The 12754-nt window shown below is 44.1% G+C and overlaps 3 non-coding genes across 3 annotated transcripts; all 3 read left to right on the forward strand.

Annotated features, from left to right (window-relative positions):
- The first annotated feature begins 3694 nt into the window (after nt 1–3694).
- Nucleotides 3695–3801, forward strand: LOC135540595 (U6 spliceosomal RNA). The gene has a single exon (XR_010455881.1). It is a non-coding gene; the product is annotated as a U6 spliceosomal RNA (small nuclear RNA).
- A 3095-nt stretch (nt 3802–6896) lies between these two features.
- On the forward strand, nt 6897–7003 carry LOC135540597 (U6 spliceosomal RNA). The gene has a single exon (XR_010455883.1). It is a non-coding gene; the product is annotated as a U6 spliceosomal RNA (small nuclear RNA).
- A 3081-nt stretch (nt 7004–10084) lies between these two features.
- On the forward strand, nt 10085–10191 carry LOC135540598 (U6 spliceosomal RNA). The gene has a single exon (XR_010455884.1). It is a non-coding gene; the product is annotated as a U6 spliceosomal RNA (small nuclear RNA).
- The last annotated feature ends 2563 nt before the right edge of the window (nt 10192–12754 follow it).

Genomic DNA, 12754 nt, shown 5'->3' on the forward strand with positions numbered 1-12754 from the left:
ACTGGTCACGATGGCAACACCCACCTGTAGCACGCGCTCCAGCAGGTGTATCTCACTGATCATCCCTAAAGCCAACACCTCATTTGGCCACCTTTCCTTCCAGTTCTCTGCTGCCTGTGACTGGAACGAATTCGCTGCAGCTGTACATAGTCCATCGGTAATAGCCCATCCAATTTACCTACCTCATCCCCATACTGTTTTTATTTATTTACTTTTCTGCTCTTTTGCACACCAGTATCTCTACCTACACATGACCATCTGATCATTTATCACTCCAGTGTCAAACTTGGAATTGTCCTTGATGTGGATTTATTTGCAAATTAAACGAAATTACCACAGATACTCACAGGGTAGGTATGATCAAACAACGGCTGCCGGAAAATATTTTTTGTGTGGTCAAGTTACGTTCCAGGACTTTCGGAGAGTGATGATTGGCTGAAAAACATTTGAAACAAGCTAGACTTTTCATTGGTGGGTTTTTGCTCTCTTTCTCCAATTTGAAACAAGCAAAAGCTCTGATTGGAGGAGGGTAAATTTGAAACAATTGAAACACAGAAGAATGAGCTCCAGATAGCGCAAAGGATGACACGCAAATTCGTGAAGCGTTCCTTATTTTGACCCCTTTGACCCCTATATATAAGGGAGGACATCCATCTTCCTCCTAGCATTACCCATAAGATAATGTTTTAAATCCCATTGGAAATTGTGCCATAATGGCAGTGACTTCATGTTAATTTTGTTCCAAAACCTCCACTGGTGGCCACATAGCGCTATTGCATACATTGGTGTTATCACTAACAGGGATAATTTCCCAAGATGGCGTAGCAGTGAAGACGTGTTTTGTTCGCGTCTCGTGTACTTTCGTATTTTTCGTATATATATATTTAAATTTTATTTTCGATCTCTTTTCGATTATTTATTCGATTATACCTTCCGGTAACCTGCCTCACCCAATGTGATACGGTATCGCTATTATTTTTAATTTTAGAACACATTCAAGAACCTCCAGAAGCTAACCAGATTTGTGTCAATCGGAGAGCATGTTGTTCGGTCCTCTGGCAGTCTCTATGGGGGTGCCACAGGGTTCAATTCTCAGGCCGACTCTTTTCTCTGTATATATCAATGATGTTGCTCTTGCTGCGGGCGATTCCCTGATCCACCTCTACGCAGACAACAACATTCTGTATACTTCTGGCCCTTCCTTGGACACTGTGTTATCTAACCTCCAAACGAGCTTCAATGCCATACAACACTCCTTCCGTGGCCTCCAGCTGCTCTTAAACGCTAGTAAAACCAAATGCATGCTTTTCAACCGTTCCCTGCCTGCACCCGCACGCCCGACTAGCATCACCACCCTGGATGGTTCCGACCTAGAATATGGGGACATCTATAAGTACCTAGGTGTCTGGCTCGACTGTAAACTCTCCTTCCAGACTCATATCAAACATCTCCAATCTAAAATAAAATCTAGAGTCAGCTTTCTATTCCGCAACAAAGCCTCCTTCACTCACGCCGCCAAACTTACCCTAGTAAAACTGACTATCCTACCAATCCTCGACTTCGGCGATGTCATCACAAAATAGCTTCCAATACTCTACTCAGCAAACTGGATGCAGTATATCACAGTGCCATCCGTTTTGTTACTAAAGCACCTTATACCACCCACCACTGCGACTTGTATGCTCTCGTCAGCTGGCCCTCGCTACATATTCGTCGCCAGACCCACTGGCTCCAGGTCATCTACAAGTCCATGCTAGGTAAAGCTCCGCCTTATCTCAGTTCACTGGTCACGATGGCAACACCCACCTGTAGCACGCGCTCCAGCAGGTGTATCTCACTGATCATCCCTAAAGCCAACACCTCATTTGGCCGCCTTTCCTTCCAGTTCTCTGCTGCCTGTGACTGGAACAAATTGCAAAAATCACTGAAGTTGGAGACTTTTATCTCCCTCACCAACTTTAAACATCTACTATCTGAGCAGCTAACCGATCGCTGCAGCTGTACATAGTCCATCGGTAATAGCCCACCCAATTTACCTACCTTATCCCCATACTGTTTTTATTTATTTACTTTTCTGCTCTTTTGCACACCAGTATCTCTACCTACACATGTCCATCTGATCATTTATCACTCCAGTGTTAATCTGCAAAATTGTCATTATTCGCCTACCTCCTCATGCCTTTTGCACACAATGTATATAGACTCTTTTTTTCTACTGTGTTATTGACTTGTTTATTGGTTTACTCCATGTGTAACTCTGTGTTGTTGTCTGTGTCGAATTGCTATGCTTTATCTTGGCCAGGTCGCAGTTGTAAATGAGAACTTGTTCTCAACCAGCCTACCTGGTTAAATAAAGGTGAAATAAAAAATAAAATAAAAAACAGTCAGCCAATCCAATGACATCCCCCTTTTCTCTCATCATTCTCCCCCTTTTTCTCTCTCTCCCCCTTCCCTTTTCTAATTTTCTTTCCCTCCCTTTGTCTCTCACTCTCCCTTTCACTTTTATTCTCCCCATTTTCTCTCCTCTTTTCTCATTCTCCCTCTCCCCCTTCTGTCTCTTTCTCCCCCCACCACCAGTTTTAAAAACTCTTATTGAACCACACTGGCAATGTGTCAACATGAAAGTTGAAACAGTTACCCTGCCCGTCCAACCACAGCCAGGCCACATATGAATCTCTAGTTCTCTGTCGCTCTCTTTACCATTTCCCTCTGTTTCTCTCGTTCTAGTTCTCTCTCCTCTCTCTGTCTCTACTACTCTTCTATGTCGCTCTATTCTGCTTCTCTCACTACTAAACGGGGAGTTGGTTATAAGTATCTTTGGCTGGGCCAGGTTGCAGAGAGCGGGGAAGGGTGGGGAACAAAGACCAGGGGAAGAGCAACTAAAACCAGCAGGGGGAGGAGTCCAAAAGCTTATTACACTACATTTTAGTCTAGAATCGTTCCTTATAATAATCAATGAAATGTCTCTACATCTATAACTAAAGTCAAAATGTCACAAAACAGCAGTTTTCACATTTGATCACTGATCACTTTGTCTTTTTTTTTTTTTTTTTTAAAGCTTTAAGTAACCAGGCAAGTCAGTTAAGAACAAATTCTTATTTTCAATGACGGCCTGGGAACAGTGGGTTAACTGCCTGTTCGGGGCAGAACGACTGATTTGTACCATGTCAGCTCAGGGGTTTGAACTTGCAACCTTCTGGTTACTAGTCCAACGCTCTAATCACTAGGCTACCCTGCCATCTTACCAAATAGCACATATTCATGTAAGGTACACGATTTTAAAGTCCCCATGTTCGGGTATTTTTGAGGTAGGCTTCACAACATTTCCTGCTACGTCTATGCATGAGGACCTTTAGTGAATGCAGCCCCAGAGCGTGTCGGGTTTCAGTGAGTGGGTGGGGTTTTGTGCGAGGGCTTTTGTTACGTCATCATGTTCTACCCTATCAACGTCCTAGACGGGACAGTGTACTCGCATATCACCCAGCATACGTTGCAACTCTGAGGCAGAGGTTAGAACATTACAACACACAAGGTAGCCATTATTATCCCTACCAGTTTCATGTCTAGACAATATCCTGTGGGAACCTTCTATGGGTGGTTTTTGAGCCTCTGAAGGTCTGTTTGACCCCAACCAGGATCCGAAACGTCAGGGGGGTTGTGCTCTATATATGAGGGCCTCTCCTATGTCTGTATTGTGCTCGCTTCGGCAGCACATATACTAAAATTGGAACGATACAGAGAAGATTAGCATGGCCCCTGCGCAAGGATGACACGCAAATTCGTGAAGCGTTCCTTATTTTGACCCCTTTTACCCCTATATATAAGGGGCGACATCCATCTTCCTCCTAGTATTAACCATAAGAAAATGTTTTAAATCCCATTGGAAATTGTGCCATAATGACAGTGACTTCATGTTAATTTTGTTCCAATACCTCCATCTGGTGGCCACATAGCGCTATTGCATACATTGGTGTTATCACTAACAGTGATAATTTCCCAAGATGGCGTAGCAGTGAAGACGTGTTTTGTTCGCGTCTCGTGTACTTTTGTATTTTTCGTATATATATATTTCAATTTTATTTTCGATCTCCTTTTGATTATTTATTAGATTATACCTTCCGGTAACCTGCCTCACCCAATGTGATACGGTATCGCTATTATTTTTAATTTTAGAACACATTCAAGAACCTCCAGAAGCTAACCAGATTTGTGTCAAATCGGAGGGCATGTTGTCCGGTCCTCTGGCAGTCTCTATGGGGGTGCCACAGGGTTCAATTCTCAGGCCGACTCTTTTCTCGGTATATATCAATGATGTTGCTCTTGCTGCGGGCGATTCCCTGATCCACCTCTACGCAGACGACACCATTCTGTATACTTCTGGCCCTTCCTTGGACACTGTGCTATCTCACCTCCAAATGAGCTTCAATGCCATACAACACTCCTTCCGTGGCCTCCAACTGCTCTTAAACGCTAGTAAAACCAAATGCATGCTTTTCAACCGTTCCCTGCCTGCACCCGCACGCCCGACTAGCATCACCACCATGGATGGTTCCAACCTAGAATATGTGGACATCTATAAGTACCTAGGTGTCTGGCTAGACTGTAAACTCTCCTTCCAGACTCAAATCAAACATCTCCAATCTAAAATCAAATCTAGGGTCGGCTTTCTATTCCGCAACAAAGCCTATTTCACTCACGCCGCCAAACTTACCCTAGTAAAACTGACTATCCTACCGATCCTCGACTTCGGCGATTGTCATCTACAAAATAGCTTCCAATACTCTACTCAGCAAACTGGATGCAGTTTTTCACAGTGCCATCCGTTTTGTTACTAAAACACCTTATACCACCCCCCTCTGCGACTTGTATGCTCTAGTCGGCTGGCCCGCGCTACATATTCATCGCCAGACCCACTGGCTCCAGGTCATCTACAAGTCCATGCTAGGTAAAGCTCCGCCTTATCTCAGTTCACTGGTCACGATGGCAACACCCACCTGTAGCACGCGCTCCAGCAGGTGTATCTCACTGATCATCCCTAAAGCCAACACCTCATTTGGCCGCCTTTCCTTCCAGTTCTCTGCTGCCTGTGACTGGAACGAATTGCAAAAATCGCTGAAGTTGGAGACTTTTATCTCCCTCACCAACTTCAAACATCTGCTATCTGAGCAGCTAACCGATCACTGCAGCTGTACATAGTCCATCGGAAAATAGCCCACCCAATTTACCTACCTCATCCCCATACTGTTTTTATTTATTTACTTTTCTGCTCTTTTGCACACCAGTATCTCTACCTGCACATGACCATCTGATCATTTATCACTCCAGTGTTAATTTCCAAACTGTAATTATTCACCTACCTCCTCATGCCTTTTGCACAAAATGTATATAGACTCTTTTTTTCTACTGTGTTATTGACTTGTTTATTGTTTGTAACTGTGTAACTGTGTTGTTGTCTGTGTCGAATTGCTATGCTTTATCTTGGCCAGGTCGCAGTTGTAAATGAGAACTTGTTCTCAACTAGCCGACCTGGTTAAATAAAGGTGAAATAAAAAATAAAATAAAAAACAGTCAGCCAATCCAATGACATCCCCCTTCTCTCTCCCTCTTTTTCTCTTTCTCCTCTCCCTTTTCTCTCATCATTCTCCCCCTTTTTCTCTCTCCCCCTCCCCTTTTCTAATTTTCTTTCCCTTCCTTTGTCTCTCACTCTCTCTTTCTCTTTTTGTCTCCCCATTTTCTCTCCCCTTTTCTCATTCTCCCTCTCCCCCTTCTGTCTCTTTCTCCCCCCACCACCAGTTTTAAAAACTCTTATTGAACCACACTGGCAATGTGTCAACATGAAAGTTGAAACAGTCACCTTCCAACCACAGCCAGGCCACATATGAATCTCTAGTTCTCTGTCGCTCTCTTTACCATTTCCCTCTGTTTCTCTCGTTCTAGTTCTCTCTCCTCTCTCTGTCTCTACTACTCTTCTATGTCGCTCTATTCTGCTTCTATCACTACTAAACGGGGAGTTGGTTATAAGTATCTTTGGCTGGGCCAGGTTGCAGAGAGCGGGGGAAGGGTGGGGAACAAAGTCCAGGGGAAGAGCAACTAAAACCAGCAGGGGGAGGAGTCCAAAAGCTTATTACACTACATTTTAGTCTAGAATCGTTCCTTATAATAATCAATTAAATGTCTCCACATCTATAACTAAAGTCAAAATGTCACAAAACAGCAGTTTTTACATTTGATCACTGATCATTTTCTGTCTTTTTTTTAACCTTTATTTAACCAGGCAAGTCAGTTAAGAACAAATTCTTATTTTCAATGACGGCCTGGGAACAGTGGGTTAACTGCCTGTTCGGGGCAGAACAACTGATTTGTACCTTGTCAGCTCAGGGGTTTGAACTTGCAACCTTCTGGTTACTAGTCCAACACTCTAACCACTAGGCTACTCTGCCATCTTACCAAATAGCACATATTCACGTAAGGTACACGATTTTAAAGTCCCCATGTTAGGGTATTTTTGAGGTAGGCTTCACAACATTTCCTGCTACGTCTATGCATGAGGACCTTTAGTGAATGCAGCCCCAGAGCGTGTCGGGTTTCAGTGAGTGGGTGGGGTTTTGTGCGAGGGCTTTTGTTACGTCATCATGTTCTACCCTATCAACGTCCTAGACGGGACAGTGTACTCGCATATCACCCAGCATACGTTGCAACTCTGAGGCAGAGGTTAGAACATTACAACACACAAGGTAGCCATTATTATCCCTACCAGTTTCATGTCTAGACAATATCCTGTGGGAACCTTCTATGGGTGGTTTTTGAGCCTCTGAAGGTCTGCTTGACCCCAACCAGGATCCGAAACGTCAGGGGGGTTGTGCTCTATATATGAGGGCCTCTCCGATGTCTGTATTGTGCTCGCTTCGGCAGCACATATACTAAAATTGGAACGATACAGAGAAGATTAGCATGGCCCCTGCGCAAGGATGACACGCAAATTCGTGAAGCGTTCCTTATTTTGACCCCTTTTACCCCTATATATAAGGGGCGACATCCATCTTCCTCCTAGTATTAACCATAAGAAAATGTTTTAAATCCCATTGGAAATTGTGCCATAATGACAGTGACTTCATGTTAATTTTGATCCAATACCTCCATCTGGTGGCCACATAGCGCTATTGCATACATTGGTGTTATCACTAACAGTGATAATTTCCCAAGATGGCGTAGCAGTGAAGACGTGTTTTGTTCGCGTCTCGTGTACTTTTGTATTTTTCGTATATATATATATTTCAATTTTATTTTCGATCTCCTTTTGATTATTTATTAGATTATACCTTCCGGTAACCTGCCTCACCCAATGTGATACGGTATCGCTATTATTTTTAATTTTAGAACACATTCAAGAACCTCCAGAAGCTAACCAGATTTGTGTCAAATCGGAGGGCATGTTGTCCGGTCCTCTGGCAGTCTCTATGGGGGTGCCACAGGGTTCAATTCTCAGGCCGACTCTTTTCTCTGTATATATCAATGATGTTGCTCTTGCTGCGGGCGATTCCCTGATCCACCTCTAAGCAGACAACACCATTCTGTATACTTCTGGCCCTTCCTTGGACACTGTGTTATCTAACCTCCAAACGAGCTTCAATGCCATACAACACTCCTTCCGTGGCCTCCAACTGCTCTTAAACGCTAGTAAAACCAAATGCATGCTTTTCAACCGTTCCCTGCCTGCACCCGCACGCCCGACTAGCATCACCACCCTGGATGGTTCCGACCTAGAATATGTGGACATCTATAAGTACCTAGGTGTCTGGCTCGACTGTAAACTCTCCTTCCAGACTCATATCAAACATCTCCAATCTAAAATAAAATCTAGAGTCAGCTTTCTATTCCGCAACAAAGCCTCCTTCACTCACGCCGCCAAACTTACCCTAGTAAAACTGACTATCCTACCAATCCTCGACTTTGGCGATGTCATCACAAAATAGCTTCCAATACTCTACTCAGCAAACTGGATGCAGTATATCACAGTGCCATCCGTTTTGTTACTAAAGCACCTTATACCACCCACCACTGCGACTTGTATGCTCTCGTCAGCTGGCCCTCGCTACATATTCGTTGCCAGACCCACTGGCTCCAGGTCATCTACAAGTCCATGCTAGGTAAAGCTCCGCCTTATCTCAGTTCACTGGTCACGATGGCAACACCCACCTGTAGCACGCGCTCCAGCAGGTGTATCTCACTGATCATCCTTAAAGCCAACACCTCATTTGGCCGCCTTTCCTTCCAGTTCTCTGCTGCCTGTGACTGGAACGAATTGCAAAAATCACTGAAGTTGGAGACTTTTATCTCCCTCACCAACTTTAAACATCTACTATCTGAGCAGCTAACCGATCGCTGCAGCTGTACATAGTCCATCGGTAATAGCCCACCCAATTTACCTACCTTATCCCCATACTGTTTTTATTTATTTACTTTTCTGCTCTTTTGCACACCAGTATCTCTACCTACACATGTCCATCTGATCATTTATCACTCCAGTGTTAATCTGCAAAATTGTAATTATTCGCCTACCTCCTCATGCCTTTTGCACACAATGTATATAGACTCTTTTTTTCTACTGTGTTATTGACTTGTTTATTGGTTTACTCCATGTGTAACTCTGTGTTGTTGTCTGTTCACACTGCTATGCTTTATTTTGGCCAGGCCGCAGTTGTAAATGAGAACTTGTTCTCAACCAGCCGACCTGGTTAAATAAAGGTGAAAAACAAAAACAAAAACAGTCAGCCAATCCAATGACACCCCCCTTCTTTCTCCCTCCTTTTTCTCTTTCTCCTCTCCCTTTTCTCTCATCATTCTCCCCCTCCCCTTTTCTAATTTTCTTTCCCTCCCTTTGTCTCTCACTCTCCCTTTCTGTTTTTGTCTCCCCATTTTCTCTCTATCCTCTTTTCTCATTCTCCCTCTCCCCCTTCTGTCTCTTTCTCCCCCCACCACCAGTTTTAAAAACTCTTATTGAACCACACTGGCAACGTGTCAACATGAAAGTTGAAACAGTCACCTTCCAACCACAGCCAGGCCACATATGAATCTCTAGTTCTCTGTCGCTCTCTTTACCATTTCCCTCTGTTTCTCTCGTTCTAGTTCTCTCTCCTCTCTCTGTCTCTACTACTCTTCTATGTCGCTCTATTCTGCTTCTCTCACTACTAAACGGGGAGTTGGTTATAAGTATCTTTGGCTGGGCCAGGTTGCAGAGAGCGGGGGAAGGGTGGGGAACAAAGACCAGGGGAAGAGCAACTAAAACCAGCAGTGGGAGGAGTCCAAAAGCTTATTACACTACATTTTAGTCTAGAATCGTTCCTTATAATAATCAATTAAATGTCTCCACATCTATAACTAAAGTCAAAATGTCACAAAACAGAAGTTTTTACATTTGATCACTGATCATTTTCTGTCTTTTTTTAACCTTTACTTAACCAGGCAAGTCAGTTAAGAACAAATTCTTATTTTCAATGACGGCCTAGGAACAGTGGGTTAACTGCCTGTTCGGGGCAGAACGACTGATTTGTACCTTGTCAGCTCAGGGGTTTGAACTTGCAACCTTCTGGTTACTAGTCCAACGCTCTAATCACTAGGCTACCCTGCCATCTTACCAAATAGCACATATTCACGTAAGGTACACGATTTTAAAAGCCCCATGTTAGGGTATTTTTGAGGTTGTCTTCACAACATTTCCTGCTACGTCTATGCATGAGGACCTTTAGTGAATGCAGCCCCAGAGCGTGTCGGGTTTCAGTGAGTGGGTGGGGTTTTGTGCGAGGGCTTTTGTTACGTCATCATGTTCTACCCTATCAACGTCCTAGACGGGACAGTGTATTCGCATATCACCCAGCATACGTTGCAACTCTGAGGCAGAGGTTAGAACATTACAACACACAAGGTAGCCATTATTATCCCTACCAGTTTCATGTCTATACAATATCCTGTGGGAACCTTCTATGGGTGGTTTTTGAGCCTCTGAAGGTCTGTTTGACCCCAACCAGGATCTGAAACGTCAGAGGGGTTGTGCTCTATATATGAGGGCCTCTCCTATGTCTGTATTGTGCTCGCTTCGGCAGCACATATACTAAAATTGGAACGATACAGAGAAGATTAGCATGGCCCCTGCGCAAGGATGACACGCAAATTCGTGAAGCGTTCCTTATTTTGACCCCTTTTACCCCTACATATAAGGGGCGACATCCATCTTCCTGCTAGTATTAACCATCAGAAAATGTTTTAAATCCCATTGGAAATTGTGCCATAATGACAGTGACTTCATGTTAATTTTGTTCCAATACCTCCATCTGGTGGCCACATAGCGCTATTGCATACATTGGCTTTATCACTGACACGGGGAAAGAGAGAAAGGGGGAAAGAAAAAGAGGGAGACAAAGGGGAAAAGAGAGGGGGGGAGAGAAAAGTGGAGAGAGTGAAAAGGGCAGAGAGAAAAGTGGAGGTAGGGATAGGAGACAAAAATGGGGTGAGAGCAAGAGGGAAAAAATTGGGGAGGGGAAAATAAGGGAAACAATAAAGGGGGAAATATGGGGATTAAAACTGGGGAAGGGAAATATGGGAGGAGAGTGGAGGGGAAAATATAGGGGTAGAGGAAAATAGGGTAGTGGGAAATAGGCCATGGACCTCCAGCATCCCCCTGAAGGCATAAAAACATATATATTTTTTTAAATTGCACGGTGTACAGTTGGACTAGTTTTTTTAATCATCAGAAAAACGAGTCCAACTTCTCTCTCATCGCACTATGTTCAGCTCTTGTTCCACAGACTCAGTCCAGCCGTGCACCTGGTGATTGAACGGGTTACCAGGTGCAAATTCCAGTACGGCTCTAAATGGCTTCAGGGGGTTGCTGGAGGTCCATGGCCGAGTAGTGAGGGGAAATAGGAGGAAAATAGTGGGAAGAATATGGGGACGGGAACATAGGGGGAGGGACAAATTAGGGCTGTGGAAAATATTTCCCTACCCCTATTTTCCCTCCCATATTTCCATTCCCCTTTTTTTCCCCCTATTTTCCCCCTCCCTCACCTATTTTCCCCCTCCCTCACCTATTTTCCCCCTCCCTCACCTATTTTCCCCCTCCCTCACCTATTTTCCCCCTCCCTCACCTATTTCCCCCTCCCTCACCTATTTTCCCCCTCCCTCACCTATTTTCCCCCTCCCTCACCTATTTCCCCCCTCCCTCACCTATTTTCCCCCTCCCTCACCTATTTTCCCCCTCCCTCACCTATTTTCCCCCTTCCTCACCTATTTTCCCCCTCCCTCACCTATTTTCCCCCTCCCTCACCTATTTTCCCCCTCCCTCACCTATTTTCCCCCTCCCTCACCTATTTCCCCCCTCCCTCACCTATTTCCCCCTCCCTCACCTATTTTCCCCCTCCCTCACCTATTTTCCCCCTCCCTCACCTATTTCCCCCTCCCTCACCTATTTTCCCCCTCCCTCACCTATTTTCCCCTTTCCTCACCTATTTTCCCCCTCCCTCACCTATTTTCCCCCTTCCTCACCTATTTTCCCCTCTCCTCACCTATTTTCCCCTCTCCCTATTTTTCCAACTATTTTCATTTTTGTCTTCTATCCCTCCCTCTCCCCCCTTTTCTCTCTCCCTTCCTCTCTTTCCCTCTTTTTGTCTTTTTCTTTCTCTCTCTCTTCACCCCCATGTCATTGGATAGGCTGACAGTGTCAGTGATAAAACTAATGGATGCAGTAGCGCTATGTGACCACTAGATGGATGTATTGGAACAAAATTAACATGAAGTCACTGCCATTTTGGCACAATATCCAGCCAATGGATGCAATAGTGCTATGTGGCCACCAGATGGATGTTAATTTTGTTCCAATACCTCTATCTGGTGGCCACATAGCGCTATTGCATCCATTGGCAAACACTGGTTGCAGAGAAAAGGGGGGAGAGAGAGAAAGAGAGACCAAAGAGGGAAAGAGAAAAGAGTGTGTCGACTTCTCTTCGGTAGGGTCAGCATTGGGAATTTTGGATGAAAAGCGTGCCCAAATTAAACTGCCTGCTACTGCCATAAAAGCTAGAATATGCATGTAATTAATAGATTTGGATAGAAAACACTCTTGACACTCTGTTTCTAAAACTGTTTGAATGATGTCTGTGAGTATAAGAGAACTCATATGGCAGGCAAAAACCTGAGAAAAAATCCAACTAGGAAGTGGGAAATCTGAGGTTTGTAGTTTTTCAATTATTTTCCTATCGAATACACGGTGTCTATGGGGTCATATTGCACTTCCTATGGCTTCCACTAGATGTCAACAGTCTTTAGAACTTTGTTTGAGGCTTCTACTGTGAAGTGGGGGCGAATGAGAGGGGAATGAGTCAGAGGTCTGCCAGAGAGGCATGAGCTGACCACGCGCATTCACATGATAGTTAGCTTGCAATTCTACAGACAAAGGAATTGTCCGGTTGGAACATTATTGAAGATTTATGTTAAAAACATCCTAAAGATTGATTCTATACTTCGTTTGACATGTTTTTACGGACTGTAACGGATTTTTTTTGACTTTGTCTACACCTAGTGATCGCGCGTCATGAATTTGGAATACTGGGCTAAACGCGTGAACAAAAAGGAGGTATTTGGACATAAATTAAGAACTTTATCAAACATTTATTGTGGAACTGGGATTCCTGGGAGTGCATTCTGATGAAGATCAAAGGTAAGTGAATATTTATAATGCAAGGGAGACTTCTGTTGACTACAC

The sequence above is a fragment of the Oncorhynchus masou genome, chromosome 5, assembly GCF_036934945.1.
Source record: "Oncorhynchus masou masou isolate Uvic2021 chromosome 5, UVic_Omas_1.1, whole genome shotgun sequence".
Lineage (NCBI taxonomy): Eukaryota > Metazoa > Chordata > Actinopteri > Salmoniformes > Salmonidae > Oncorhynchus > Oncorhynchus masou.